Source organism: Oryctolagus cuniculus, chromosome 8 (genome assembly GCF_051225735.1).
Source record: "Oryctolagus cuniculus isolate XC-2025 breed Fujian yellow rabbit chromosome 8, ASM5122573v1, whole genome shotgun sequence".
Taxonomy (NCBI): domain Eukaryota; kingdom Metazoa; phylum Chordata; class Mammalia; order Lagomorpha; family Leporidae; genus Oryctolagus; species Oryctolagus cuniculus.
In genome coordinates, this window is record NC_142874.1 from 43,156,033 (window position 1) to 43,183,605 (window position 27,573).

A 27,573-nucleotide genomic window follows, 5' to 3' on the forward strand; every position below is an offset into this window, starting at 1 on the left:
TTTCAAAGACCAAAGAAACCTTGTTTCACTGATTGTTGCTATTGTTATTTTCTCTGTTTCATATAATTAATTTCATTTAATTTGTATTTTGTTAATTTATTCTGTAATTTTTATTATAATTTTCTTCCTTTGCCTGCTTTCAGTTCAGTTTGCTTTCCTTTTCTTAGTGTCTTAATGTGAAAGACTGTATGTTTGATTTGAGACTTTTCTTCTGTTTGAATGTAGGCATTTACAGCTATAAATTTTCCTCTGGATATTGCTTTAGCTGTGTCCCATGAGTTTTGTTGTCATTTTCATCTCAAAATATTTTCTAATTTTCCTAACCTATTGGTTATCTAAGAGTGTGTTACTTAATTTCTGTGAATTTGTTGTGTTTCCAAAATTTATTATTGATTTCTTATTTTTTTTTTTTATTTTATTTATTTATTTTTTTTTTTGACAGGCAGAGTGGACAGTGAGAGAGAGAGAGACAGAGAGAAAGGTCTTCCTTTGCCGTTGGTTCACCCTCCAATGGCCGCCGCGGCCGGCGCGCTGCGGCCGGCGCACCGCGCTGATCCGATGGCAGGAGCCAGGAGCCAGGTGCTTTTCCTGGTCTCCCATGGGGTGCAGGGCCCAACCACCTGGGCCATCCTCCACTGCACTCCCTGGCCACAGCAGAGAGCTGGCCTGGAAGAGGGGCAACCGGGACAGAATCCGGCGCCCCGACCGGGACTAGAACCCGGTGTGCCGGCGCCGCAAGGCGGAGGATTAGCCTAGTGAGCCGCGGCGCCGGCCTTATTATTGATTTCTAACTTCATTTACTTGTGGTCAGAAGATATACTTTGTTTATTTCTTTTTTTTTTTTTTTTTTTTTTTTTTTTTGACAGGCAGAGTGGACAGTGAGAGAGAGAGACAGAGAGAAAGGTCTTCCTTTGCCGTTGGTTCACCCTCCAATGGCCGCCGCTGCAGCCGGCGCACCGCGCTGATCCTGGCAGGAGCCAGGAGCCAGGTGCTTTTCCTGGTCTCCCATGGGGTGCAGGGCCCAAGCACCTGGGCCATCCTCCACTGCACTCCCTGGCCATAGCAGAGAGCTGGCCTGGAAGAGGGGCAACCGGGACAGAATCCGGCGCCCCAACCGGGACTAGAACCCGGTGTGCCGGCGCCGCAAGGTGGAGGATTAGCCTATTGAGCCACGGCGCCGGCTTACTTTGTTTATTTCTGTCTTTTAGATGTACTGAGTTTGTTTATGGAATAGTAAGATGTCTGTCCCGGAAAATATTCTGTTTTATTGAAAGGAGAGTTCTGTGGTGTCTATGATATTAGTTGTTAGTTTATAGTGTTCAACTCTTATTTATGTATAATACTCTTTGTATTTATGTATAATACTCTTTATATATTTTTTAATGATTTATTTTTATTTATTTGCAAGACAGAGTTATATATAGAGAGAGACAGAGAGCTCTTCCATCCGCTGGTTCACTCCCCAGATGCCCGCAATGGCCAGAGCTTCACCGATCCGAAGACAGGAGCCAGGAGCCAGGAGCCAGAAGCTTCTTCTGCGTCTCCCACATGGGTGCAGGGGCCCAAGGACTTGGGCCATCTTCTACTGCTTTCCCAGGCCATAGTAGAGATCTGGATCAGAAGAGGAGCAGCCGGGACTAGAACCGGCACCCATATGGGATGCTGGTGCTTCAGGCCAGGGCTTTAACCCGCTGTGCCACAGCGCTGGCCCCATACTCTTTATATTATTTATCTTCTGCCTGCTTTTAAAAAAATCTATCATTTAAAAATTTTTTTCTCATTTTATGTGAAAGGCAGGGATAGATAGAAAGATATATGGATCGATTGGTCTTCTGTCTGCTAGTTCATTCCTCAGATATCTTCAACAGCCAAGACAGGGCCAAGATGAAGCCAAAAGCTTGGAACTCTATCCAGGTCTCCCACGTGGGTGGCAGGGATTCAAGTACCTAACCATCATCATCTGCCGTGTCCCTGGAGGCACATTAGCAGGAAGCAAGATTAGGGGCAGAGCAACTGGGACTTGAATGAGGCACCTTGATATGGTATGCTGGTGTCTATTATTAAGAGTTTAGTAAGTTAGCCCAATTTGAATTTAATTAGCATATTAATTATAATCATTGTGTGTTGTGCATTGGAGCAGCTGATTCCATTCTGTGAAACTTCTTCAGATCAAATGAGAATTTTTGGAATGAAGAATGATTGAATAGTTACAGCAAAGCTGTGGCTTCCTGGTAGGAATGATATTCTTGTCTTGACACTTGCTTCAAACTGTGTATGCCTGAATCATGCCTGAAGTGACTTCTAGGAACAGAGTTACTCTCATTTGCAATGCAGCATTTTCATTCAGTTTCCCAAGTGTTTGCCCAACGCTACACATACCTGAGACTTAACAAATTCACCATAGCACACAAAGCGCAGATTGAGAGTTTCTGGAACCAAGTGATTTCCCCCCGTCCTGTCCATGGAATGGAATGGAATTCCTACTTCATTTCATATCATGTCACATCAGATTTTGGGGGGCACATTCGCCGTTACAGGCAGACACAGACTATTTGCATAGTGGTCCATACATGTTTCCACCTGGAACCTTCAGGTAGGTGAATCCTACTCGAGCCATGTTGCCTCCCATGATTTCAAAGAATCTGTTCCGTACAAGAATAGAACAGGGTGGGAATACTGGTTCCTATTTAGAAAGCCAGTTGAAACAAGAACATAGGAAAGTGACCATTCCCCAAAACGAGGACATACCCAAAATTGTGCAGTCATCACTGTGCATTGGAGTAGCTGATTCCATTCTGTGAAACTGCTTCCGGCCAATAAGAATTCCAAGCACGAGAAATGATTGTGTAGTTACAGTAAAAGTGACTTCTCTGTATCATGGTCGAAAAGTATTTTGTGCTGGAAGTGACATACAGAAATGGAGTTACTGTCATTTACAACATGCATCTTCATTCAGTTTCCTGAGTGTTTGCCCAAGGTTACATGTACGTGTGCCTTAACAAATTTGCCTTAACAGGCAATGCGTGGTATGAGGGTTACTGGAATCCAGTGATTTCCCAAGTTGTGTCATGGAATGGAGTTTGTACTGTGTTTCATATCATGTCACATCAGATTTTACTGGCAGGCAGCCACATACTTGCATAGTGGTTAATATGTATCCCTAGCTTGAAACGTCTTGTAGTGACTCCTACTTGTTGCTTCCCATGACTTCAAAGAATCCCTTAGGTATCTCAAGTAGAACAGTGTTGCTACATTGCGTTTCGTGGGTGGGTTCAATTTGCATACTTGGTCCTATGCAGAAAGCCTATAGAAATAGCACACAGGGAAGTGCCTGTTGACCAAAAGGAGTGCATGCCCAAAATTGTGCAGTAATCATTGTATGTTGGAGCTCCTGATTCCGTTCTGTGGTACTACTTCAGGCCAAATGAGTTTTCAGCATGATGAATGAGTAGTTAAAGCACTGTGGTGACTTCCCAATAGGAACGATATTCTTGTCCTGACACTGTATGTGTTTCAACAGCTGTGTGTTTCCACTGCTTCACATGGGGTATACCTGAATTGTGGTTGAAATGGATTTCGTGCCTTGAGGTGACTTTGAGGAATAGTTAGCATATTATTTTTATAACCAGTGGACCTTTCCAAATGGACTTGGTAACCACGATCATTTCAGATCCAGGTGAGCAGAAGCTTACCAGGACCACACACGTTTAGCAATATGTGAACACAGTAGCAGTGTGAACTCAGCTAATGTCAAAACTGCTGGGGAGGCAGGAGAGGAAGATGGGATGAGGAAGGGGGTGGTGGAGGGAGATGAGAGGGCTGGAAAATAGAGGTGAGGAAAACAGGTAATGTAACTGGGGAAGTGCCAGCCAGCCACTTACACAGAGATACAAGGCAAAGATAAATGCAATGAGGTGGAAAGGAGCTGAGAGTCCCTACATAGAATAAGGCCTGTGCTCTGAGAGGGAGACATGCACACATAACAGATATACAGAGAGAACAGAGCACAGACACACATCTTTTCAAGAGAGACATCCAAAAGAAGGGGTGTGGGGAGCAATCCGGACTAGACTGAGTTACTGGAATTAAGACTTATTCTATGCATCTGCTCTCCCACAATATGGCGCTGGGAGAGAAGTAAACAGCTTCCGCACAGCTGCCTCCAGTTCAATCAATAAACTGTAGGACTTGCTCCTGATTGGAGGAGAGCAGCGTACTCGGCGTGTGGGCAGCCGAGTTAGGATTGGCAGAGGAGGACTATAAAGGAGGAGAGAGACGGCATGCACCAGGAACATCTAAGGGGAACATCTAGCTGAAGGAACACCTGTGCAGCCCCCCGAGAAAGCCGGCCGGCGGTGTGCCGCTCCCCTGCGGAAGTGGGGAATGTGGCCAGGGGGAACTGCCCTTCCACGGAGGTGGAAGGGATAGTAGCCAACCCCGGAAGAACCAGCAGCAAACCCGGGGAGGGCCGAGCAGACGAAAGAACAGCGCAGGGTCCTGTGTCGTTCCTCCACGAAGAGGGGGAGCGACAAAGGGGTATTCAGACACTGAGAGCCAGAGATAGAGATAGAGATAGAGAGACAGGCAGACAGACAGACAGGGCTGGAGCGGTGGGTGGGGTGGAGGGTGGGTGGAGGCAAGGAGAGAAGATTTACAGGATGAGTAATAGGCACTGGAAGAGAGAAAGAGACCCCCCACACAAACACAAAGAGAAGGATGCAGATGGATAAAGAATGTAAAAACCTGAACAGGAAACCTAATAAACTTAAAGGATTGCCCTGGGAAAAACAGCTCACGAGTGATGTTGCATGTACTTCTTCATAGTTTGGAGTTATTTTTTAAAATTATTAAACACTCATTAAAAAAGTGAAATCAAAACTAAAGACTCATTGCCCTTGTCCTAATCCACTTCTTTGAGGTATCCCTGTTAACAGAGGTTTCCATTGTTAACAGTTTATTGTGTACTTCTGGGAGCACACGTACATATCCTAAAGATTTATATTTGTATTCATATTTGTGTCAACATCTCCATCTGTTTCTGGCTATTCCTATGTACATAACTACACATATGTAATAGATTGTATTGTACATAACTTTTTTTTTTTCATTTAGCCATGTATCTTGGACAGCTTTCTCTGTCTCATCATATGAATCAGCCATTCTCAGTGAGGCCAGTGGTGCTCCCTGGTGGTGTTTAGGAAGTTTGGAGAGCAGTTATATCAGTGATTTTGGAGTTGGTAGTGGCCAGTTAGTGTTCTGGGCTAGGAATGCTATCCATCTTGCAGTGCAGGGTACATTTGCACACCATGAGGTGTGATTTTCTGTGTTCTCCTGAATTTAGATCTTGACTTCATTTTCATTATCAACACAAATGGTTTTGAATATTTTTAACATATACTGAATTTTCCAGAAATTTAAACTGGACTTTAAAGTAAAGGAAAATCATACTTTGTTTTAATTGGAACTTGAATACCATATAATATATGTGAATATCTAATACTTGTGAACTCCTGAATCACTGTGTCTTGTTATTGCTACATACATTCATGTAGATTTGTGGTATCAGTATAAGATTCTGACTTCTTCATTATATGGTCATTTTCAAGGATGCCTATAGTGAAGAATATGGAAAAAATATATTTAAATTATTTTTGCTTCTTATGGTTAGAATGTTATTGTAGGTTTTTTGTTGTTTATAGGTAGATCTATTGAATTTCGTCACATCTAAGATGCTAAGTTGTAAGATTTGTCATTATTGTTAGCAGCATTAAGAAAAAAAAAACCCTGAAATTATAATTTAAGATGTCATTCATTATAAGGAATTCTACTTCTGATTTTTTTAAACAGAATTGATAAATTCTATCAAGTTAGTGTAGGAGTTAAAAGGTCCTTTTTATAAAAATAAAGCATTGAATCTTCATATACTGGAGAAATATGAATGAAAATTATATACTTCATGTAGAAATGGTTGTGTTGTATATAGCTGTACAGAAAGGCCATAATTTAGCTAGTTCTCTTTTTGAAATTCATTCGATGATTTTTGGTTGCAAGACATAGAAACTTACATCAAATGAGCTTATGTACAAGGGAGGGTGATTGGCCAGTAGACTCAGGACAGATCATTGAATGAAGCTGCAAGAATTAGGAGAGCTTTGGAACTAGGGCCTGGAACCAAGGAGTTGGTTGTATCAGGATATATTTCTTCGACTCATGGTGCAGATGGGCTTTCTCTGTCCCTAAGGCAGGGAAAATGTCTGCAGGAAGTCTTCAGTTTACATTCTTCCAGCTTTTGACCCAAAGGCCAAGGCCTTTCTTTTTCTTGTCCCAATTAAAAAAAAAAAGGTTTTTTGGGGGAAGTTAATGATTTTGATTGGCCTTGGGCTAGTTAATCACTGTGATCAGGAGCGTGAGGAACTTTAGGTTTCAGTGACCTCTCAACAGCCTGGGTGTAAGGCACCGTGACTTTATTGCCAGAAGATGCCAAGGATGGAATGGGATGAGAAGAAGAATGAGTACAATATGGACAAAAACAACATTTGTCTGTTCCAGTGGACATTTAGATTATTTCCAGTTTATTCCCCTGTATTGATATAGACTATTTTGCAGTTGAAAAATTTCCCTACAAAAAGAATTTTGGTATAAAATTATTATAAAGATTTAAAAGTCCCATAATATAAACCTCTATTTCATGTAGTCTCAGCTTTCCTGTCCTCAAGTAGGAGTACAAATTATGAACTAGAAAATTTAATAATATATTTTAAACTATTTTAGAAGTATTGGAGACATGGTAATGTAGAATTAGTAATAAAGTAATAAGAGATGTTAAATTTTATGTGATGCTATAGTTTTAAACAGTTAAAAATACATAATCAAACTCAAATAGTAAAATGATTGATTCGAATATGGGTTGCTTGTCCTTTTGCTATCTCTTTCATATCCTATGATCTGTGAGTCCGAGTAATGGAAGTTCAGTGGACTTCTCACTGGTTGTCACCTAGTGACAGATTTCTGATTTTTAAAATATGTCACTGCTATAAATCATTAGTTTGCTAGATTGAACTAGCAATCTGTTAAAGAACATGGCAGTATTTACTGTAGATAAATGCAAATTTAAAAAGGTTCTGTGTATGAAGGTTTAAGTGATTTATAGCCTTCAGTGCACACATGAATCTGAAGTTATGTAATGGATTTAGAAATTTCATTTCCTGTTCGAAGGTTCAAATTTGCATATTTATTCTATAATACAAAGATATATATTTAAACTGTGTGGTATCAATATATGCCTAATCAATTTTTTGTACATTAATTGGCCAATCTTTTTTAGGTGTAGAGCAAAGTGATTAACTATACCAACATTTTTTTTTTTTCCTGGGGTTGGGACAGAGGGAGAATTACAGAAACTGGGACTGTGTGTATGTCTGCGTGTCTGTAGGTGGCTTCAGAATTTGTGCTTCTAAGAGTTTCCTTGCCCTTTCATTTGGCTCTTATTTTCTGCCAATTAGAGATTCATCTTAGTTGATATAGTTTTCTTGTCAATGGGAAATAATCAGTGAAACAATTAATCCTATGGCAAATTCACACTTCACATAGGTACTTATTTTTAGCAAATTAAACCATTTGTTTCAAGGTAATTGTAAATGCATATACAGTTGAAGAAATAACACAGAGAAATCCTTTGTCCCTTTTGTTCAGTTTCCTTATGGGAAAATTTTGAAAAACTGGTCAGGAACTGACATTGATGGAATCAGAATACAGACAACTTCTGAAACTTAGAGGTCCCTTTTGGTGCTCTTTTAGAGCTACCCTCAGTTTGTTCCTGCTGCCTGCTGTTTTAACCTGTGACAGCCACCAGTCTGTTGATTTCAATAATTTTGACAACTTAAGAATTTTATATAAATGTAATCATGAAATATATGACTTTAAAAAAAAGATTTATTTATTTCAAGGGCAGAGTTACAGAGAGAGGGTTGAGGTGAGAGAGAGAGAAAAAGAGAGAGGGGGAGTGGAGTGGGTTTCTGTCCACTGGTTCACTCTGCAGATGGCCACAATGGCCGGGGCTTGGCCAGGCCAAAGCCAGGAGCCTGTAGCCCAGAGCCTCTTCTGGGTTTCTCACCTGGTTGTAGGGGCCCAATGCAGCAGCAGGGGTGCAGTGCTCCCAGGGCATTAGCAGGGAGCTGGATCAGAAGTGGAGCAACAAGGACTCAAACCAGCTCCCATATGGGATGCTGGCATTGCAGGCGGTGACTTAACCTGTTAAGCCACATCGTTGGCCCCAATATCTGATTTTTTTTTTTAAGTTTTATTGTTCTCTGCTGATTTGTCCAAATCGCACTGTTGAGTAGCATTCTCTGATAAGGATGTGCCACTCTTTAACCATATAGCTGTTGAAGGACATCCCAGTTGTTCCCACTTTTTTTTTTTAAATTTTATTTATTTATTTGAAAGGCAGAGTTACAGACAGTGAGAGGGAGAGATAGATGTCGCTCCCCCTCTTCATGGAGGAACGACACAGGACCCTGCGCTGTTCTTTTGTCTGCTCGGCCCTCCCCGGGTTTGCTGCTGGTTCTTCCCGGGTTGGCTACCGTCCCTTCCACCTCCGTGGAAGGGCGGTTCCCCCTGGCCACTTTCCCCACTTCCGCGGGGGAGCGGCACACCGCCGGCCGGCTCTCTCGGGGGCTGCACAGGTGTTCCTTCCGATAGATGTTCCTGGTGCATGTTGTCTCTCTCCTCCTTTATAGTCCTCTTCCACCAATCCCAACTCTGCTACCCACACGCCGAGTATGCTGCTCTCCTCCAATCAGGAGCAGGTCCTACAGTTTCTTGGTTGAACTGGAGGCAGCTGTGTAGAAGCTGTTTCTCCCTTCTCAGCGCCATATTGTGGGAGAGCAGATGCATAGAATAAGTCTTAATTCCAGTAACTTAGTCTAGTCCGGGTTGCTCCCCACAATAGAGAGAAAGGTCTTCCTTCCGTTGGTTCACTCCCCAGATGGCTGCAATGGCTGGAGCTGCACTGATCTGAAGCCAGGAGCCAGGAGCCAGGAGCTTCCTCCCGGTCTCCCATGTGGGTGCAGGGGCCCAAGCACTTGGTCCATCTTCTACTGCTTTCCCAGGCTGTAGCAAAGAGCTAGATTGGAAGAGGGGCAGCTGGGACTAGAACCCAGGCACCCATATGGGATGCCGGCACCGCAGGTGGAGGATTAACCTACTGTGTCACAGCGCCGGCCTCACTTTTTTTTTTTTTTTTTTAAGATATATTTATTTATTTGAAAGTCAGAGTTACACAGAGAGAGCAAGAGAGGGAGAGAGGCCCTCCATCTGCTGGTCCACTCCCCAATTGGCTGCAACGGCTGGAGCTGGGCCGATCCGAATCCAGGATCTAGGAGCCTCCTCTGTTTCTTCCCATGCACGTGCAGGGGCCAAGCACTTGGGCCATCCTCCACTGCTTTCCCAGGCCATGGCAGAGAGCTGGATCAGAAGTGGAGCAGCCGGGACTCCAGCCAGCGCCCATATGGGATGCAGCTTTACCTGGTACGCCACAGCACTGGCCCGTTTCCACTTTTTGACTGTTACTAATTAATATTATAAACATCTGTGTACAGGTTTTATGTGAATGTAATTTTTCATTTTTCTGGGGGAAAATGCCAGTAAAGAATTTGCCATGTCATATAGTAGTGCATATTTAATTTTTTTGAAAGATTGATTGATTGATTGATTTGAGAGGTAGAGTTAAAGACAGAAAGAGGGAGACAGAGAGAAAGCTCTTTTACCCATTGATTCTCTCCCCAAATGACTGCAATGGCCGGAGCTGGGCTGATTTGAAGCCAGGAGTCAGGAGCTTCTTCTGGGTCTCCCATGCAGGTGCAGGGGCTCAAACGCTTGGGCAGTCTTCTACTGTTTTCCCAGGCAATAGCAGAGAGCTGGATGGGAAGAGGAGCAGCCAGGACAGGAACTGTATGAGATTCTGGCGCCGCAGGCAGAGGCTTAGCCTACTGTGCTGCAGCACCAGCCTCATGCATATTTAATTTTTTAAAGAAGTTGCCAAATTGTTTTCCACATTTGTTCCATTTCCACCAGCAACAAATAAGTGGTCCAGTGTCCATGCATCCTTATAAGCATTTTTTTTTTTTTGACAGGCAGAGTGGACAGTGAGAGAGAGAGACACAGAGACAAAGGTCTTCCTTTACTGTTGGTTCACCCTCCAATGGCTGCTGCGGCCGGCACACTGTGGCCGGCACACTGAGTTGATCTGAAGCCAGGAGCCAGGTGCTTCTCTTGGTCTCCCATGTGGGTGCAGGGCCCAAACACTTGGGCCATCCTCCACTGCCCTCCAGGACCACAGCAGAGAGCTGGCCTGGAAGAGGGGCAACTGGGACAGAATCCGGCGCCCCAACCGGGACTAGAACCTGGTGTGTCGGCGCTGCAGGCGGAGGATTAGCCTAGTGAGCCGTGGCGCCGGCCCTTATAAGCATTTGATGTTGTCTCCAATGTTTGTTTGTTTGTTTATTTATTTATTTATTTATTTATTTTTGAGGCCTCTGATCTAGGAACTCGCATTTTTTTTTTGAAAGATTTTTTTTTTTTTTTTTAAATTTGAAAGGTAGCATTACAGAGAGAGAGGGAAAGACAGAGAGTGAGATCTTCCATTTGCTGGTTCATTCCCAAAATGGCCTCAATGGCTGGGGCTGGGCCAGATGGAAGTCAAGAGCCAGGCTGAGCTTTATCCAGGGCTCCCACTTCGATGCAGGGTCCCAAGCTCTTGGTTTGTCCTCCAGTGCTTTTCTAGACATATTAGCAGGGAGGTGAATTTGGAAATGGAGCAGCTGGGACTTGAACTGGCACCCAAATGGGATGCTGACTTCGCAGGTGATGGCTTACCCTACTATGCCACAATGCTAGCCCCTGGAACTTTTTTTTTTTTTTTTTTTTTAATTATTTGAGAGTGAAGAGAGAATGGGAGGGAGTGTTGAGGGGGAAGGGGAGGAGGAAGAAAGGGAGAGAAAAGAGGCAGAGAGAGAGAGAGAGAGAGAGAGAGAGAGAGAGAGAGAGAGAGAGGGAGAAGAGGAGAGAGAGAGAGAGAGGAGAGCGTGTGAGCGGCCGTAAGCAGAGTACTCCTATCTGCTTGTTCACTACCCAAATCCCCAAATGCCTGTGATGGCTGGGACTGGGCTGGGCCAAAGCAAGAAGCTGGGAATGCAGTCTGGGTCTCCTTGTGAGAGAGCCATCATCCGCTGCCTCCCAGGGTCTGCATTAGCAGGAAGCTGGAATTAGGAATGTAGCTGGGACTGGAACTTAGGCACTCTGATATGGAATGTGGATGTCACAAGGTTTTTATTTTAGCCATTCTGATTGATGGATAGTAATAATTCATTAGTTTGCATTTCCTTTAGAGCTAAGGGGGTTGGATGTAGTTTTTCAGGTGCTTTGGTAAAGTGTGTGTTCATTTTCTAATTGGATTACTGAAGGCTTTGAGAGATTTTTATTTATTTTAGGTGTTATTTCTTTGTCAGATATGTGGTTTGCAAATATCTTCTCCTTATTTGTAGTTTGTCATTTCATCCTCCTAATAGGATATTGTGGTGAGCACAAATTTTTAATTTTGATAGAGCCCAGTATATCAATTTTTCCTCTTATGAGTCTTTATTTTGCTGTTAAGTTTAAGAATTCTTTGCCTAGCTCTAAATCCTGAAGACTTTCTCCTATGTGTTTTTCTAGAAGTTTTGTATTTTTCATTCAAATCTGTGGTGCATACTGAGTTAGCTTTAAAATATTTTTTTATTTATATAAGGTGAACAAATTTCATATGAACAGGTTTAGGAGCACATAGGTATTTATTTAGGTAAAGGTTAATTTGTATGTGGATATCTAATTGCTTCAGCACTGTTTGTTGGACTCTTCTTCCTCCATTGAATTCCTTTTTGCTCTTTTGGCAAAACTCAGTTGGGCATATTTGTGTGATTTCTGTTTTTGGATTCGTAATTCTGTTCCATTGATTTTTGTGTCTTTCTACTAGTACCTTAGTATTCTGGGCATCTGGGGAGTGAACTAGCAGATGGGAAATTTCTCTTATCTCTGTTTCTTTATTTCATTCCCTTTTTTCTCTTTTTCTTTCTTTTTTGGATTTTTATTTATTTGAGAAAGTTATAGACAGAGGGAGAGACTGAGAGAAAGGACTCTTTGGAGTCTGTTGGTTTACTCCCCAAATGCCTGCAACAGCCGCAGCTGGGCCTAACTAAAGCCAGGAGCCAGGAGCTTCTTTTGGGTCTCCCACACAGGTACAGGGCCAAATCACTTGGACCATCTTCTACTACTTTCCCAGGCCATCCAGCAGGTAGCTGGATTGGAAGTAGAGCAGCTGGGACAGGAATAGGTGCCCTCATGCAGGCAGGGACTTAGCCTGCTATGCCACTGTGCTGGCTCCTTTTGTCTCTTCAAGGAAGTTAACTAAAATTGTGAATTTCTTTTCACTAATTATAATAATAGGATTATTCAAATTGTCCATTTTATATTGGGTAAGTTGTAATAGCTTGTTTTGTGGGGAATTGGCCCTGAATTTCATGTAAGTTGTCACATTATGTGCTAGAGTTGTTTGTGCTATTTTCTTATCCTTTTGCTGCCTGTGGGATCTATAGTGAGATTCCCTGTTTCATTCCTGATACTGCTAATTTTTGTCTTTTCTCTTGCTTCTTTGTATGTCTTGACAGAGGTTTGTCAATTCTACTGATCTTTTCAAATAATTGGCTCTTCATTTGATTTTTCCTCTACCATTTTCCTGCTTTCAATTTCATTGACTTCTGTTTTCTTTATTATTTCTTCCCTTCTGTTTGCTTCAGGCTTATTTTGCTTTTCTGCTGTGGAAGCTTAGATGATTGATTTGGACTTCTTTTCTAAAGTATGTATTTTAATGCTATATATTTCCCTATTAGCACTGCTTCAGCTTTGGAGCACAAAGCTTAATATGCTGTTTCTTTTTTGAAATGAAAATTTGCTTTATTATCACACATTCTAAAAAGTGCCATTTTCAAGACTTTTAAGAAAAATATTTTTCAAATACTAAAATAATCATATCATATGTGTGATCTTTTACTAAAAATACTAATCAAGAACTATGACCTAACATGCTAAACAAAAATATGAATTGAAACACAGTAATTTTTTAAAAAGATTTTATTTGTTTACTTGAAAGGCAGAGTTACAGAGAAGCAGAGGCAGAGAGAGAGGGTCTCTTCCATCCGCTGGTTCACAACCCAGATGGTGGCAATGGTCAGAGCTGCGCCGATCTGAAGCCATCAGCCAGGAGCTTCTTCCAGGTCTCCCACACAGGTGCAGGGGCCCAAGGACTTGGGCCATCATCCACTGTTTCCCAGGCCATAGCAGAGCAGTGGTTCGGAAGTAGGGGAGCTGGGACTTGAACGGGTGCCCAAATGGGATGCACTGTAGGTGGTGGCTTTACCTGCTATGCCACAGTGCTGGCCCCACACAGTCATTTTTAAGCAGCTAAGCATGACAAATCAGTTGTCAGATTTCAGAGAATCATAGCCTTCTTTCAAGAGGTCTCGTCATGTTATTGCAATCATGCATTTTCTATACATTTGAAGGCAAGCGCTCCCACCCGATCTAGTACTGCAGATGTGGCTTTGAGAATTTTGTTAATGAAAACGCTGCATCTCAGATCTGCAGTTCCATCTGCTCCAGCAGGTGCACTGTGTGGCTGCTGTTCCCACTCAGAGCTTGCCAGCCCCAACTCACAGTGATGCCTAAGGCAGATGCTGAGGATTCGTCAGAGGTTGATGGAGAAGGAGGTGATGGAGAAGAAGGAGTTGGCAGGCGGCAGCTTCTTGGGATCAGCTATGGGGAAGGGCTGCGATCACCCAGCCCGCCGTCTTACAGTCCAATAGGCTGTATTTTTATTTTGATTCCGTTAATGGTGAACTTTTTTTTAAAAGTTTTTTTTGTGACTTCCTCTGTGCCCCATCAATTATTTATTTATTCATTTATTTAGTTTATTTAAAAGTCAGAGTTACAGAGAAGAGAGGTAGAGAGAACTTCCATTCACTAGTTCACTCCCCAAGGGGCCCCAACAGCCAGGGCTGAGCCAGGCTAAGGCCAGGCCTTCTTCAGATTTCCTGCCCACATTAGCAGGGAGCTGAATTGGAAGTGGTGTAGCCAAGGACTTGAACTGGTGCCTATGTGGGATGCTGGAGTCCCAGCTAAACCTGATGCACCACATGGCTGGTCCCAATGGTAGTTATTTTTATAACGAGATGACATGTCATTCCTCTAGGCAGGGGAGAGTCTCATGAAAAGAGTATGAGTTTGGGTGGAAGACAATGATATACAGAGGGAATATTTGAGCTTTAAGAAATTTTTTTTTTAATTTGTTTCTTGTGAAAGACAAAGAGACAGAGAGGGAGAGAGGGACAGAAAGAGAGTGTGAGAGAGAGATCTTTCATCTGTTGGTCTACTCTGCAAATGGCCACAGTGGCCAGGGCTGGGCCAGATCAAAGCCAGGAGTCAGAGCTTCATCTGGGTCTCCCACATGGGTAGCAGGGACCCAAGTACTTGTGTCATCTGTTGCTGCTTTCCCAGGCCATTAGCAGGGAGCTTGATTGTAAGTGAGCAGCTGGGACTCGAACCAGAGCCCATATGGGATGTTGGTGTTGCAGGTTGATGTTGTCATATGCACTGTTCCACAATGGCTGTTGCAAGTGTTTGGAACTTTTGAAAAATTTATTTATTGATTTGGGTGGCAGATTGGGAGGGCGGGAGAGAGAGAGAGAGAGAGAGAGAGAAAGAAAGAGAAAGAAAGATGGAAAGAGGGAGAAAGCTCCCAACCACTAGTTCACTCCCCAAATACCTACTCAGGCAGGAGCTGGGCTGAGAACTCAATCTGCATCTCCCATGGGTGGCAGGAACCCAATTACTTGAGGTGTCCCGGGGTCTGCGTTGACAGGAAGATGGAATCAGCTCCCATATGGGATGCGAATTTCTTAACTGCTAGACTAAAAGCCTACTCCAAGCTTTGGGAACTTGTAATAGAATATTGATCTTTGTGGGGTTGTGATCTTGGGGGAAAATGGGCATTTTGGGGAGAAGATTACATTACTGTCCATCTGGGAATAGAAGACAAGGATGGCAAAATTGAGAGTAATACAGAAAAAGTGATGGAAGGAGGGAGGTACATACTTTAGTCTTTGTTATGGAGATATGTTCTTTATTGCTAATTAAATATGAGGATCTTCAGAACTATACAAGACATTCAAAATAAGCTAATTTTAATCATATTTTTCCACAAATGTTTTGATGTACCCTTTTAAATATCAATCCCTATGTACCTAATCTCCATTTTATATATGTTCTCTTGGCTAGAAACTCCTTTTTCCACCTTTTTAGTGGGAATGCATGAGTTTGGGTTTTGGAGGATGACATGCAAATTAAGAAGCTCTAGTTTTTTTGGCTAGTTTTTCACCTAAGTGTTCAGTGCATCTTAAGAGGATTGAAATATCTTTTTCACCTTCAGTTCAAAGAAAATACGTACTTATTTTGAAAAACTGAAATGGGTCAGGTATGTAATTTTGAAAGTGAAATTCTTTTGTAACTCCATCCTTCATGGTAAACCATCATTAACAGTCTGGTACAAATTCTTTGGGCTTTTTCTAAAGAACTACTGTCATACATGGTACATGAATATGATAGATATATGTTAGCGATACAGGAAATAGACCTTTTGACAATGTTAAAATTCATCATCATAGAAAGAATTTCTGAAATATAAGATAAATGTAAAGTTTTATTAAAACTCTTATTTAAATTTTACTTTTAAAACTTTTATTAGTTGATTTTTATATGTTTGAAATTATGATTCAAAATTTTCTAGATACTATGAACTGCTACATTGCTCTTGTCACTGAGCAGTTATCATTTGTAACCCTACGTTATAGCCACACTTTCAGCTGCGGTTGATTGAGGAGAATGGTATTATTTTGGCCAAACTGTCAGTGAAATGTTATTGTAGAAAAGGAGATGGTTATGTTGCCATCAGTGTTTTGAACTTTTTCTTTCTCCACTAGTAGATGACTAAGTAACTCAGTGATACAAGAACGTAGCACATTTTGTTTGATGTTTAGAAATGATGTCAAAGGCTGTACTAATTAAATTATGATGTATTAGACTGTTTTACTATGCTTTATTTTATTATTATGCAGTGAAAAGCTGCCATATTAAGGCCTGTGGTACCTGAACAATTCAGTTGTATCAAGTTCAGGACTGAGCTAATTTGGAATTAATGAAGGACAGTATTTTTTACTCTGTTTTGTAATAAAAAGCATAGAAGAGGCCGGCGCCATGGCTCAATAGGCTAATCATCCGACTAGCAGCGCCGGCACACCGGGTTCTAGTCCCAGTCGGGGTGCTGGATTCTGTCCCAGTTGCTCCTCTTCCAGTCCAGCTCTCTGCTGTGGCCTGGGAGTGCAGTGGAGGATGGCCCAAGTGCTTGGGCCCTGCACCCACATGGGAGACCAGGAGAAGCACCTGGCTCCTGCCTTCAGATCAGCGCCGCGCGCCGGCTGCAGCGCGCCGGCCGCGGCGGCCATTGGAGGGTGAACCAACGGAAAAGGAAGACCTCTCTCTCTGTCTCTCTCTGTCTCACTGTCCACTCTGCCAGTTAAAAAAAAAAAAGAAAAGAAAAAAGCATAGAAGTGAAATAAGAGCAAAACTTAGTGCTCTCCACAGCTGAACTGAGAAAGCTCAAAATGATTAAGAGGTACTTCCTCATGATCCTCTCCCACACTCAAGGCAGTTTACCTCCACCTCATAATTGCAGTGGCGGAGTGTGGGGCACAGGGCAGTGGCCAGTTAACTGAATTCAGTCATCGCCGACTTTTACTGTATTTGTAAACACTTTGCTATTTTGGCTTCTAATGTTATCCTTTAGCCATCCATCTTGCTAGCACTTTTAGAAATTGTTTTGCTGATGACTTGTTTCCCTGTTATTTAGCTATTTGGCTTCTCAGTCATTTTTGTATATAAAATTAATAGCTTTCATTACAACTAATTGTTGTAGCATTTTTATGAATAAAAGATACCCATTAATTATTAAACTTTTAAGACTGTTACATATGGAGTACAAAAGAGATTATTTTTACTTCAAAATATGTCTGTATTTGAAAGTGAATATTCAGACATTAATCCTTATCTATATTACTAAAGGTGTTATTTACGTATGTGATGTTAATATGCAGGTACTTGACAATATAATCGTTTATCACTTGTACTTCAGGTATGCCACAACTGATATGTAAATGGTACCTACTTGAAGCTAGCAATGTATTTTGGCCTAATGTTAAGGTTGAAGCCAAATTGTCATTTATCTCAAATTTAAATATAATTAAGTCTTTTAAAGACATGTGGTCATACTGTACATATTTTTGTACAACTTTAAAATATTTTGTAATTTTTTTTAGAGATTTATTTATTTGAAAGAGTTACAGACAGACAGAAAGAGATAATGAAATTTTCCATCTGCTTGTTCACTCCCCAAATGGCTGCAACGTCTTGATCAGGGCCAAAATGAAGGCAGGAACCAGGAGCTTCTTGTGGGTCTCCCTTTTGGGTACAGGGACTCAAGCACTTGGACTGTCTTCCACTGCTTTCCCAGGAGCATTAGTAGGGAGCTAGATCAGAAGTAGAGCAGCTAGGAACTTGAACTGGTGCCCATATAGGATGCCGGCACTGAAGGTGGTGGGTTTATCTGCTACGCCACAGTGTCAGCCCCCTGTAATTTGTCTTGGGCAATTTAACATGCCAGCACATTATAGATTCATCTTCTTTTTCAAGAATACATGATATTGGCTGGTGCCGTGGCTCACTAGGCTAATTCTCTGCCTGTGGCACCGACACCCTGGGTTCTAATCCCAGTTGGGGTGCCGGATTCTATCCTGGTTGCTCCTCTTCCAGTCCAGCTCTCTGCTGTGGCCTGGGAGGGCAGTGGAGGATGGCCCAAGTGCTTGGGCCCTACTCCCGCATGGGAGACAAGGAGAAGCACCTGGCTCCTGGCTTCGGCCATGGCGCCGGCCCCTGTGTTTTCACTCTTAAAAAAGATTTATTTATTTGTTTGAAAGGCAGAATTACAGAGAGATAGAGAGAAGAGAAAGAGAATTTCTGTCTACTTGTTCATTCCCCAGGGCTAGACCAGGCCAAAGCCAGGAGCTTCATTCAGGTCTCCCGCGTGTGTGGCAGGAGCTCAAGCTCCTGGCCTATCTTTTGCTGCTTTCCCAGGCACATTAGCAGGGAGCTGGATTGGAAGTGGAGCAGCTGGGACTTGCCAGGACTTGAACTAGCATCCATTTGGGATGCTGGTGCTTTAGTCCATGGGTTAACCTTTAGTGCCACAGCATCAGCCCCAGGAATTTTCATTTTTATTTGAAAGATAGCAGTTGAGAGAGAGAGAGAGAGAGAGAGAGAGGGAGGGAGGGAGGGAGAGAGAGACTTCCCTATTGTGATTTACTCTGCCACATACCTGCAACAACTGGAGCTGGGCCAGGCTGAAGCCACAAGTCTAGAACTCATCTGGGTCTTCCACTTGGGTTGCAGGGACCCACATATTTGAACCATTGTCTGCTGCGCCTCAGAGTGTGCTTAAGTAGGAAGCTGGAATTGTAAGCAGAACCTAGATTCAAACCCAAGCACTCCAGTATGGGATGTGGGCGTTCTAAGTGGTGACTCAACCTCTGTGCCAAATACCTGCTCCTAATTTCTAGTTTCACAGATTTTTCAAGTGCTTTTTTTTTTTTTTATTTCACTACTGAAAAAAAAAAAAAACCTTAAGAAAAACCCAACAGATTAATAGTGAAGTGAGGGCTGGTGCTGTGGCTCACTTGGTTAATCCTCCGCCTGTGGCACCGGCATCCCATATGGGCGCCGGGTTCTAGTCCCGGTTGCTCCTCTTCCAGTCCAGCTCTCTGCTGTGGCCCGGGAGAGCAGTGGAGGATGGCCCAAGTGTTTGGGCCCTGCACCTGCATGGGAGACCAGGAAGAAGCACCTGGCTCCTGGCTTTGGATCGGTGCAGCGCCAGCCGTGGCAGTCATTTTTGGGGGTGAACCAACAGAAGGAAGACCTTTCTTTCTGTCTGTCTCTCTCACTGTCTGTAACTCTACCTGTCAAATAAAAAAAAAAAAAGATTATTTAAAAAAAATAGTGACGTGAAGCTGTAAGCATGAGACTCTGAGTCAGGTGGTTTGATTAGTAGTCTCGATTGTGACTGAGCACTGATTTGGTCTGTTGTTACTCTGTGAAATAGATATGGTAATTGATCTGTAGGACTTGCAGGGCTCTTATAATGATTAATTCTAGTAGTATAAATGGAAATCTTACATGAGTGTTTGTTTGTTGGTAATATGACAGAAAGTAAGGTGCTTCTGGGCCTAGTAACAAGTAGTGAAAGATCCATAAGATAGCAAGTGAAAGAAGAACAAAAACTTCAGAGGGGATATTTCCAGTTCAGATTTGTAAGTGATTCACAGGAAATCATAACTGTTCACTATAGAGTTTACTTTTATCCTCTTGGTATGCATGTAAGGGGTTTTATGCTTGTATGAAATTTTTTGATTAATGGAAGCTATCCATGTTCAGATAAGTCTCATTGTGACATTAGTGAATAATTCTATTACTTTCAGTCTTTCAAATAGATCAGTATTTCATTGTTACTGTTTCTAAAATTTATTTGAAAGGCAGAGAAAGAGAGAAAGAGATAGACTTATCTTCACAGGTTCATTCCCTACATGGTTACAACAGCCAGGACAGGACCTGGCTGCATTAGGAGCTTAGACCTAATGGTCTAAGGGTCTGCCATATGGGTAGCAAGGATCCAGGTACTTGAGCTGTCACCTGCTGCCTCCCAGGATGCACACTAGCAGGATGCTGGATTGAAAGTGGAGCAAAACTTGAACCCAGGATCAAATGTGGAGTGGAACTTGAACCCAGGCACTCTGACTGGACTCTGGTGTCTTAACCACTGTGCCTAATACCTGTCCCTTTGATTATAATGTAAGTCATACTATGCTAAACATTAAGTATTTTTTATTCACCTCTTAATGTTTTACTTTTGAAAATAGGTAACAGTTGTTTAAAACTTAATGTTGTGTGTCTTAAGGATCCATTATCTATCAAGCACAATACTATGCTTAAAAAGTTTAATAATATTCTTTAGAAATTATTTCCATTTTCAGGGAGCATCATTCATGCCATTTGAGTGGAGAAGATTGACTTGGGAAATGTTTGAAAAAGTGATCGAAATTGCTGTGAAAAATATGTGAATATTGAAATACTGGGTGATTCATATGAAATTGTGTTATATTCAGAAACTGCTGAATATTGGTAATATAATATGAGTCATCCTTGTAGGCTGGAGAGGTCAGGATTGTTCTCAGAAATGTTTTGAGTTGGCCTTTAAGAACTTGCCAGATACAGTTCTTCAGAGGAAATAAGAAACTGGGGAAGTCTTTGTAGAGAATAAAAAAATTAACCTGATTTTCTGAAATGAGAAATTTCTAAATTATATGGAATGTTCTATAATTCATGAGACATGGAGTTAGGTTTTCAAAATTATGACGTTAGAATGGATAGGGGAGAACCAGAGTATGCTAAAAATTTGTTTATCCAATTCTTTCCGTTGTATTGGGTGAAAGCATTTTAGAAATCAAACTGGATCCTGGGCCTGCGCTGTGGCTTAGTGGGTAAAGCCACCACCTCCAGTGCCAGCATCCCATATGAGCGCCGGTTTGACACCCGGCTGCTCCACTAGCGATCCATCTCTCTGCTATGGCCTGGGAAAGCAGTAGAAGATGGCCCCTGCACCTGCGTGGGAGACCCAGAAGAAGCTCTTGGCTCCTGGCTTCAGATCAGCGCAGCACCGGCCGTTGCGGCCATCTGGGGAGTGAACCAGTAGTTGGAAGACCTCTCTGTCTCTGTCTCTGTCTCTCTCTCTCTCTCTCTCTCTGTAACTGTGACTTTCAAGTAAAATAAATAAATCTTTAGGAAAAAAAAAAAAAAAACACCTGGATCCTGAAACAGCAGATTTGATTGATAGAATTAGAAAGTGTTTTGGATTCCTATTTCTTTAACACTTTCCTTTTTTTTTCTTCAACTTTTATTTAGTAAATATAAATTTCCGAAGTACAGTTTATGGATTACAATGGCTTTTTTCCCCCCATAACTTCCCTCCCACCCGCAACCCTCCCATCTCCCGCTCCCTCTCCTATTCCATTCACATCAAGATTCATTTTCAATTATCTTTATATACAGAAGATCAATTTAGTATATATTAAGTAAAGATTTCATCAGTTTGCACCCACACAGAACATAAAGTGTAAAATACTGTTTCAGTACTAGCTATAGCATTAATTCACATTGAACAACACATTAAGGACAGAGATCCTACATGAGGAGTAAGTGCACAGTGACTCCTGTTGTTGACTTAACAAATTGACACTCTTGTTTATGGCATCAGTAACCATCCTAGGCTCTAGTCATGAGTTGCCAAGGCTATGGAAGCCTTTTGAGTTTGCCGACTTCGATCTTATTTAGACAAGGTCGTAGTCAGAGTGGAAGTTCTCTCCTCCCTTCAGAGAAAGGTACCTCCTTCTTTGATGGCCCATTCTTTCTACTGGGATCTCACTCGCAGAGATCTTTCATTTAGGTCCTCTTTTTTTTTTTTTTTTTTTGCCAGAGTGTCTTGGCTTTCCATGCCAAGAATACACTCCTATTTCTTTTATTTATTTATCTTTGAAGATTTATTTGTTCAAAAGGCAGAGTTAGCGCGAGAGACAGATATCTTTCTTCCATTGGTTCACTCCCCAAATGCCTACAAAGGCTGGCCAGAGCTGGGCCAGGTCACAACCAGGAGCCAGGAACTTCATCCGGGCTCCACGTGGGTGCTGGGGCACAAGGACTTGGCCATCGTCTGCTCCTTTCCCAGATGCGTTAGCAGGGAGCTGGATCAGAAGTGGAGCAGTCAGGATGCAAACCTGTACCCATAGGGGATGCCGGCACTGCAGGCAGTGGTTTAACCTGCTGTGCCACAGTGCCACCTATGATTCATACTTTCTGTGAAATTTTTCTATTGGGATATATTAAAAATTTATATTTGTTCTCTGTAAAAGTTTACATTCAATATTATTGTAATCCACATTAATCTTGCTGCTTTTCTTTTTATATATATTGTATCTAATTCACATTTTTTTGAAACCAGTGAGAAAAACACTGTGCTATTTTTACCTGTTGAGATTTAAAATTTCAATAGAGACAAATGTTAATATAGAAGAAATTTTTGGTGTGAAAGTGATCAAATTTCCAAATAAGTCTGGGTCGTATTACTACAATTTCTATATAATTAAATTTTGTTTAAAAATTGCCTGGGGCGTACTGCGTTCTGAAGAGTCACCTCATTGATGATTGGTGGCAAAGTCAGTGTTCGTGCATCCTTCCTTTCAGCATTTTGCTTTTGTGATTTCCTCTTAAATCCATGTTGGCCATTTTCATGTTTTCTGTTTCCTTGTCTTTCTGTGGTTTTCTGTGAATTTTCTTCATTCTGTATTTTAGTTCTCATATTCTTTATTCAATTCTTTCTGGTCTACTTCTCAACTTATCTTTTTTTTTTTTTTTTTTTTTTTTTTAATTTTTGACAGAGTGGACAGTGAGAGAGAGAGAGACAGAGAAAAAGGTCTTCCTTTGCCGTTGGTTCACCCTCCAATGGCTGCCGCGGCTGGCGCGCTGCAGCCAGCGCACTGCGCTGATCTGATGGAAGGAGCCAGGTACTTCTCCTGGTCTCCCATGGGGTGCAGGGCCCAAGCACTTGGGCCATCCTCCACTGCCTTCCCGGGCCACACCAGAGAGCTGGACAGGAAGAGGAGCAACCTGGACAGAATCCGGTGCCCCGACCAGGACTAGAACCTGGTGTGCTGGTGCCACAGGCAGAGGATTAGCCTAGTGAGCCGCAGCACCGGCCCATTTCTTGATTTGAAGGCAGAACAACCATTGGCGAGGGAGAGGGGAAGAGAAAGATATAACTATAACTTCATCCACTGATTTATTCCCCAAATGGCTGCAACAGCCAGAGTTGGGCGGGCCAAACTAGGAGTGTGGACTCCATCCTGGTGTCCCATGTGATTAGCAGGAACCCAAGTACTTGGGGGTATTTTCCACTGTCTACCCAGACACATTTCACAGGATACTGGATTGTAAGCAATATGCATGGCAGTAGAACTGGCATTCTGATATGCAGTGCCAATATCACAAGTGGCAGCTTAACCCACTGTTTCACAATGCCAGCCAAATATTTCTTCTTTTTTTTAAAGATTCATTTATTTAATTTATTTGGAAGTCAGAGTTACACGGAAAGAGAAGTAGAGGCAGACATAGAGATCTTCTATCTGCTGGTTTACTTCTCAGTTGGCTGCAGCAGCCAGAGCTGTGCTCATCCGAAGCCAGGAGCTAAGGAACTTCTTCTGGGTCTCTCACATGGGTGCAGGGGCCCAAGGACTTGGGCCACCTTCTACTGCTTTCCCAGGCCACAGCAGAGAGCTGGGTCGAAAGTGGAGTAGCCAGGACTTGAACCAGTGCCCATATGGGATGCCGGCACTGCAGGCAGTGGCTTTACCTGCTGCGCCACAGGGCCAGCCCCCCAATTTTTTTTTATAAGGACATGAGTCATATTGAATTAGGGCCCACCGTAATATCTTCATCTTATATCTGCAGCAACTCTATTTCCAAAAAAGATCATATTCAGAGTTAATATTTCAACATATAAAATTTCAGGGTACATAATTCAGTCCATAAAAGGGAGTATTGGGCAGAGTATGAGTGTAGAGCAGGAATTGAGCATTCCAGGGGTCAGCATTGTGGTGCAGCAGGTTAAGCCACCCACTGCAGTGCCAGCATCCCATGTAAGCACCAATTCCAGTCCTGGTGCTACACTTCTGGTCCGGTTCCATGTTAATGTGCCTAGGGAACCAGTGCAATATGGCCCAAGTGCTTGGGGACCTGCCACCCACGTGGGAGACCTGGATAGATTATAGGCTTTTGGCTTAAGCCTGGTCTAGTGGCAGCAGTTGCAGCCATTTGGGAGTGAACCAGCGGTAGGAAGATCTCTGCCTTTACTGCTCCTTCTCTAACTCTGGCTTTCAAATACATCTTAAAAAAATGATGAAGCTCTCCTGTAAAAATATAGATAGGTGATAGACTAGTCTATGTTTTCTGTTTCTAAACTCAGCAGAGCATGTAGTCTTCTTTCAAAAAGAGACCAACACAGACACTGTTGGTGAGAAAACACCTGCTAAGGTGTAACTGGTGGGAATGTGGATGCTTCACTTGAGATGGCTAGAGAAAATTATTTTCTCAATTTGTGAGAAAATGTAACTAACAAGCATAGATACAACTCAGGCTATTAGTTTTCATCTGATGCAACAGAGACTACACAATAATTGGAGTTTTAGCAAAGTAGGAGTGTATTTGTCTTTGAGGTGGAAGTCTGGATAATGAGCTACTGTGACAGTTCTGTAATCATGAGAATCCATGGATCTTTATGTTGTTTTATTTTCAACATCAAACTTACAGCTTAGGTTCCAAGATGGCTTCTCTAACTCTTGCCACTGTTTCTGCATCTTATGCATTAGGAAGGACACAAATTAGGAGAAGTCTTGTTCCTTCTTCTTACGAGTAAAACTTGAGAGCAGGCCTTTGGCTCAGTGATTTAGTTGCCGATGCTACTTGGGACATCCACATTCCATATCAGAGTGCCTGGTTTGAGTCCCTCCTCTGCTTCCTTTCCAACTTCCTGCTGATTTGCTCTGTGGGAGGCAATGGTGATGGCTCAAGTACTTGGTTTCCTGCCACCCACATGGGAGACCCAGACTGAGTTCTGGGGTTTTTACTTCAGTCTGGCCCAGCCTTGGGTGCCTGTGGGGATTTGGGGAATGAACCAGCATATAGAAGATCTCTGTCTACCTCTGAAACAAAATGAAAATAAATAAATAAAAATTAAACAAAAAGTAATTCCCAGCTGTTGCACATATTTCTGTTGATCAGAACTTGTTCATGTGGCTGGTAACTTTAAGGAAAACTAGAAAGTTTTTCCTGAGCTCTGTGTGCCAACCTAGAAACTGTTAGAGGAGAGGAAAATGTAAATTGGAATGAGTACATGCCATGTCCCAGCATTGTACTTTTCCTCTCAGCTTCTTCATACTAGTAGGTTTTTAGTGACTATAAACATCAACAAGGTCACACTCACTTAGGACTGGATTTCTTGGGAAAAATGGTTAGCTTGAGATTGGTACTTTTTAAAAATTTTATTTGAGAGACAGAGTTGCAGAGAGAGAGAAAGAGACATAGACATAGAGAAAGGTCTTCCATCTGCTGGTTCACTACTCAAATGGCTGTAATAGCTGGAGCTGGGCTAATTGAAACCAGGAACCAGGAGCTTCCTCCAGGTCTCCCATGTGGGTGGCAGGGGCCCAATACTTGGGCCATCTTCTGTTGCTTTCCCAGGTCATATGCAGAGAGCTGAATTGGAAGAGGAGCAGCCAGGACACAAACCGACATATGGCATACCAGTGCCATAGGAGGAGGCTTAACCTATTATGCCACAGTGCCAACTCTACAATTGGCACTTTTAAAAACTAAATGCACTTTTGAAGGATGCAGATAAATAAAAGAAGCTTACTCTTTTTATTAATTTATTTTACAAATGCATAGAAAGGTTTAGAGAAAAAAGTGACACAGATGTTTTTATACCAGTGATAAGTAACCCTGCCATAATAGGTCACACACAAAGAGAAAAGTAAGTATGTAACTAGGGGCTGAAGCTGCAACTGTATTCTATCCAGTATTTTTCCACTGTGCCTTCTTCCTGTTTTATCCTTGAGGAAAAATTTAGCAAGTTCCTATTGAATGGGCCATGGAATATAGCTTTGCTTTGAGGTATTAGAATTTTCTATGAGTTAGTCTTTCTATTTTTATAAACCTTTTGAAGAGAAGATAATTATTTTTGGTCTCCACGTGTTTCTTGGTTTTCTGAAAATATAAGATTTGACTAATCTCAGCTTGAGGCATTTTTTCGTGTAACTGCTGGCTAGAAAAATAATCATCATGCCCAGTTAAAGTCTTAATACAAAACTGGTAAGGGTTTATTTGGATTCTTTGAATAGGATTCCTTAAAATTTCTATAATCTTATACATTAAACTATAATCTATAGAAAGCATGTTATGCCACCCTGAAGGTTGCTATAAAAATTGTTTATGAAGTTCAGGCCAAGACTAAAATATGTTGAAATGGAGAGTTTTGAAAAATGTTCTATATAGCAAAGGAGACCAAATCATGCTAAAATGCAGAAAAAGACTATACATCAGTTTCCAGGCTACATTATTCAAAAAAATACAACCATAAAAAAGGTAATAAGATTACATTTTCACATTTCATGGCTAGTAAAGTGCATTAGGCTGCTCAGATATTCATAACTTACTGTGACATTTGGGAAGATTACATTTTGTAGTGCAGAGCCATTACTACAGCTCAGATAATAACTAGCCAATGCCCGCACCTGGATTACGATCCCTGTCATTGGAAACAAATTTGTGTTTTGAAGGTTGATCAGCTTCAGATAACTATTAGCAAGGGTTAACATGACATACTGTAGACCCTGTACATGGTTTTTAGGTATAATAGATATGCATGCATACAGTATATCAAATATGCCACACATTTGTATGTACAAATTTCTGCCATCAATTTTATCCTTGAAAGGCATATTTTATAATATTTAATGTAATGTAAGAATATTTAAAACACATGTCTGGATATCCCTTTCACACTATAAACTCAATTTAAAAGCTGGTGAAATATTTGGTGCTTTTTTGGAAATTACTTTCAAAAATTAATTCTATAGCTTCTTGGAAGGGTGGTTACTGATAGTAATATACACAGATCAAAAAGAAAGATTGATGTAAGTAATATTAAGGTGAAGGTAAGGTCTCTTAAGGTAGTAGCAGCAAGGTTTTTGAACATTTCGATCTATATGGAGGACCTATAATTGTTGGAAGAAATTCTCACATTACTAGAACTCTCTTCAGCATTTTTTTCTTGGCAGTAAATTGTTTCAGATATATTCACTGGTTTGCCTTATAGTAAATAAATTTTACTATAAATTTATATATAAATAATATATAAATTATATAATATATATTAATATATAAATAAAATATATATATAAATAATATATAAATAAAATATATAATATATAAATTTATAATATATATTAATATATATTAATATATAAATTATATATATATAATTTATAAATTTGAAGAAGTACCTCATGTATTCATTGAAAAAAGTTTGATTTCTATCCTCTAGAAAACACTTTTGAAGAACTTGTCTCCTTATTATATATAAATAGTTTTAATAATTTTTTTCTTTTTTCAACCTTCTCTTTACCAAATTTATTTTAGCTTTATATCATGAAGTTATTAATATTTTTATGTCCTTAGAGATTTTTATTTGTTTAGCTGTCTTTTTGGATCTGTGCA

The 27,573-nt window shown here is 41.4% G+C and overlaps 1 protein-coding gene and 1 pseudogene across 3 annotated transcripts in view; one reads left to right on the forward strand and one right to left on the reverse strand.

Moving 5' to 3' along the window:
* Window positions 1-27,573, forward strand: part of LRBA (LPS responsive beige-like anchor protein) — a 751,045-nt gene that overhangs the window by 63,047 nt on the left and 660,425 nt on the right. The gene's annotated exons all lie outside the window — the stretch shown is intronic.
* LOC149124998 (renal cancer differentiation gene 1 protein pseudogene) lies at window positions 13,389-25,590 on the reverse strand (annotated as a pseudogene).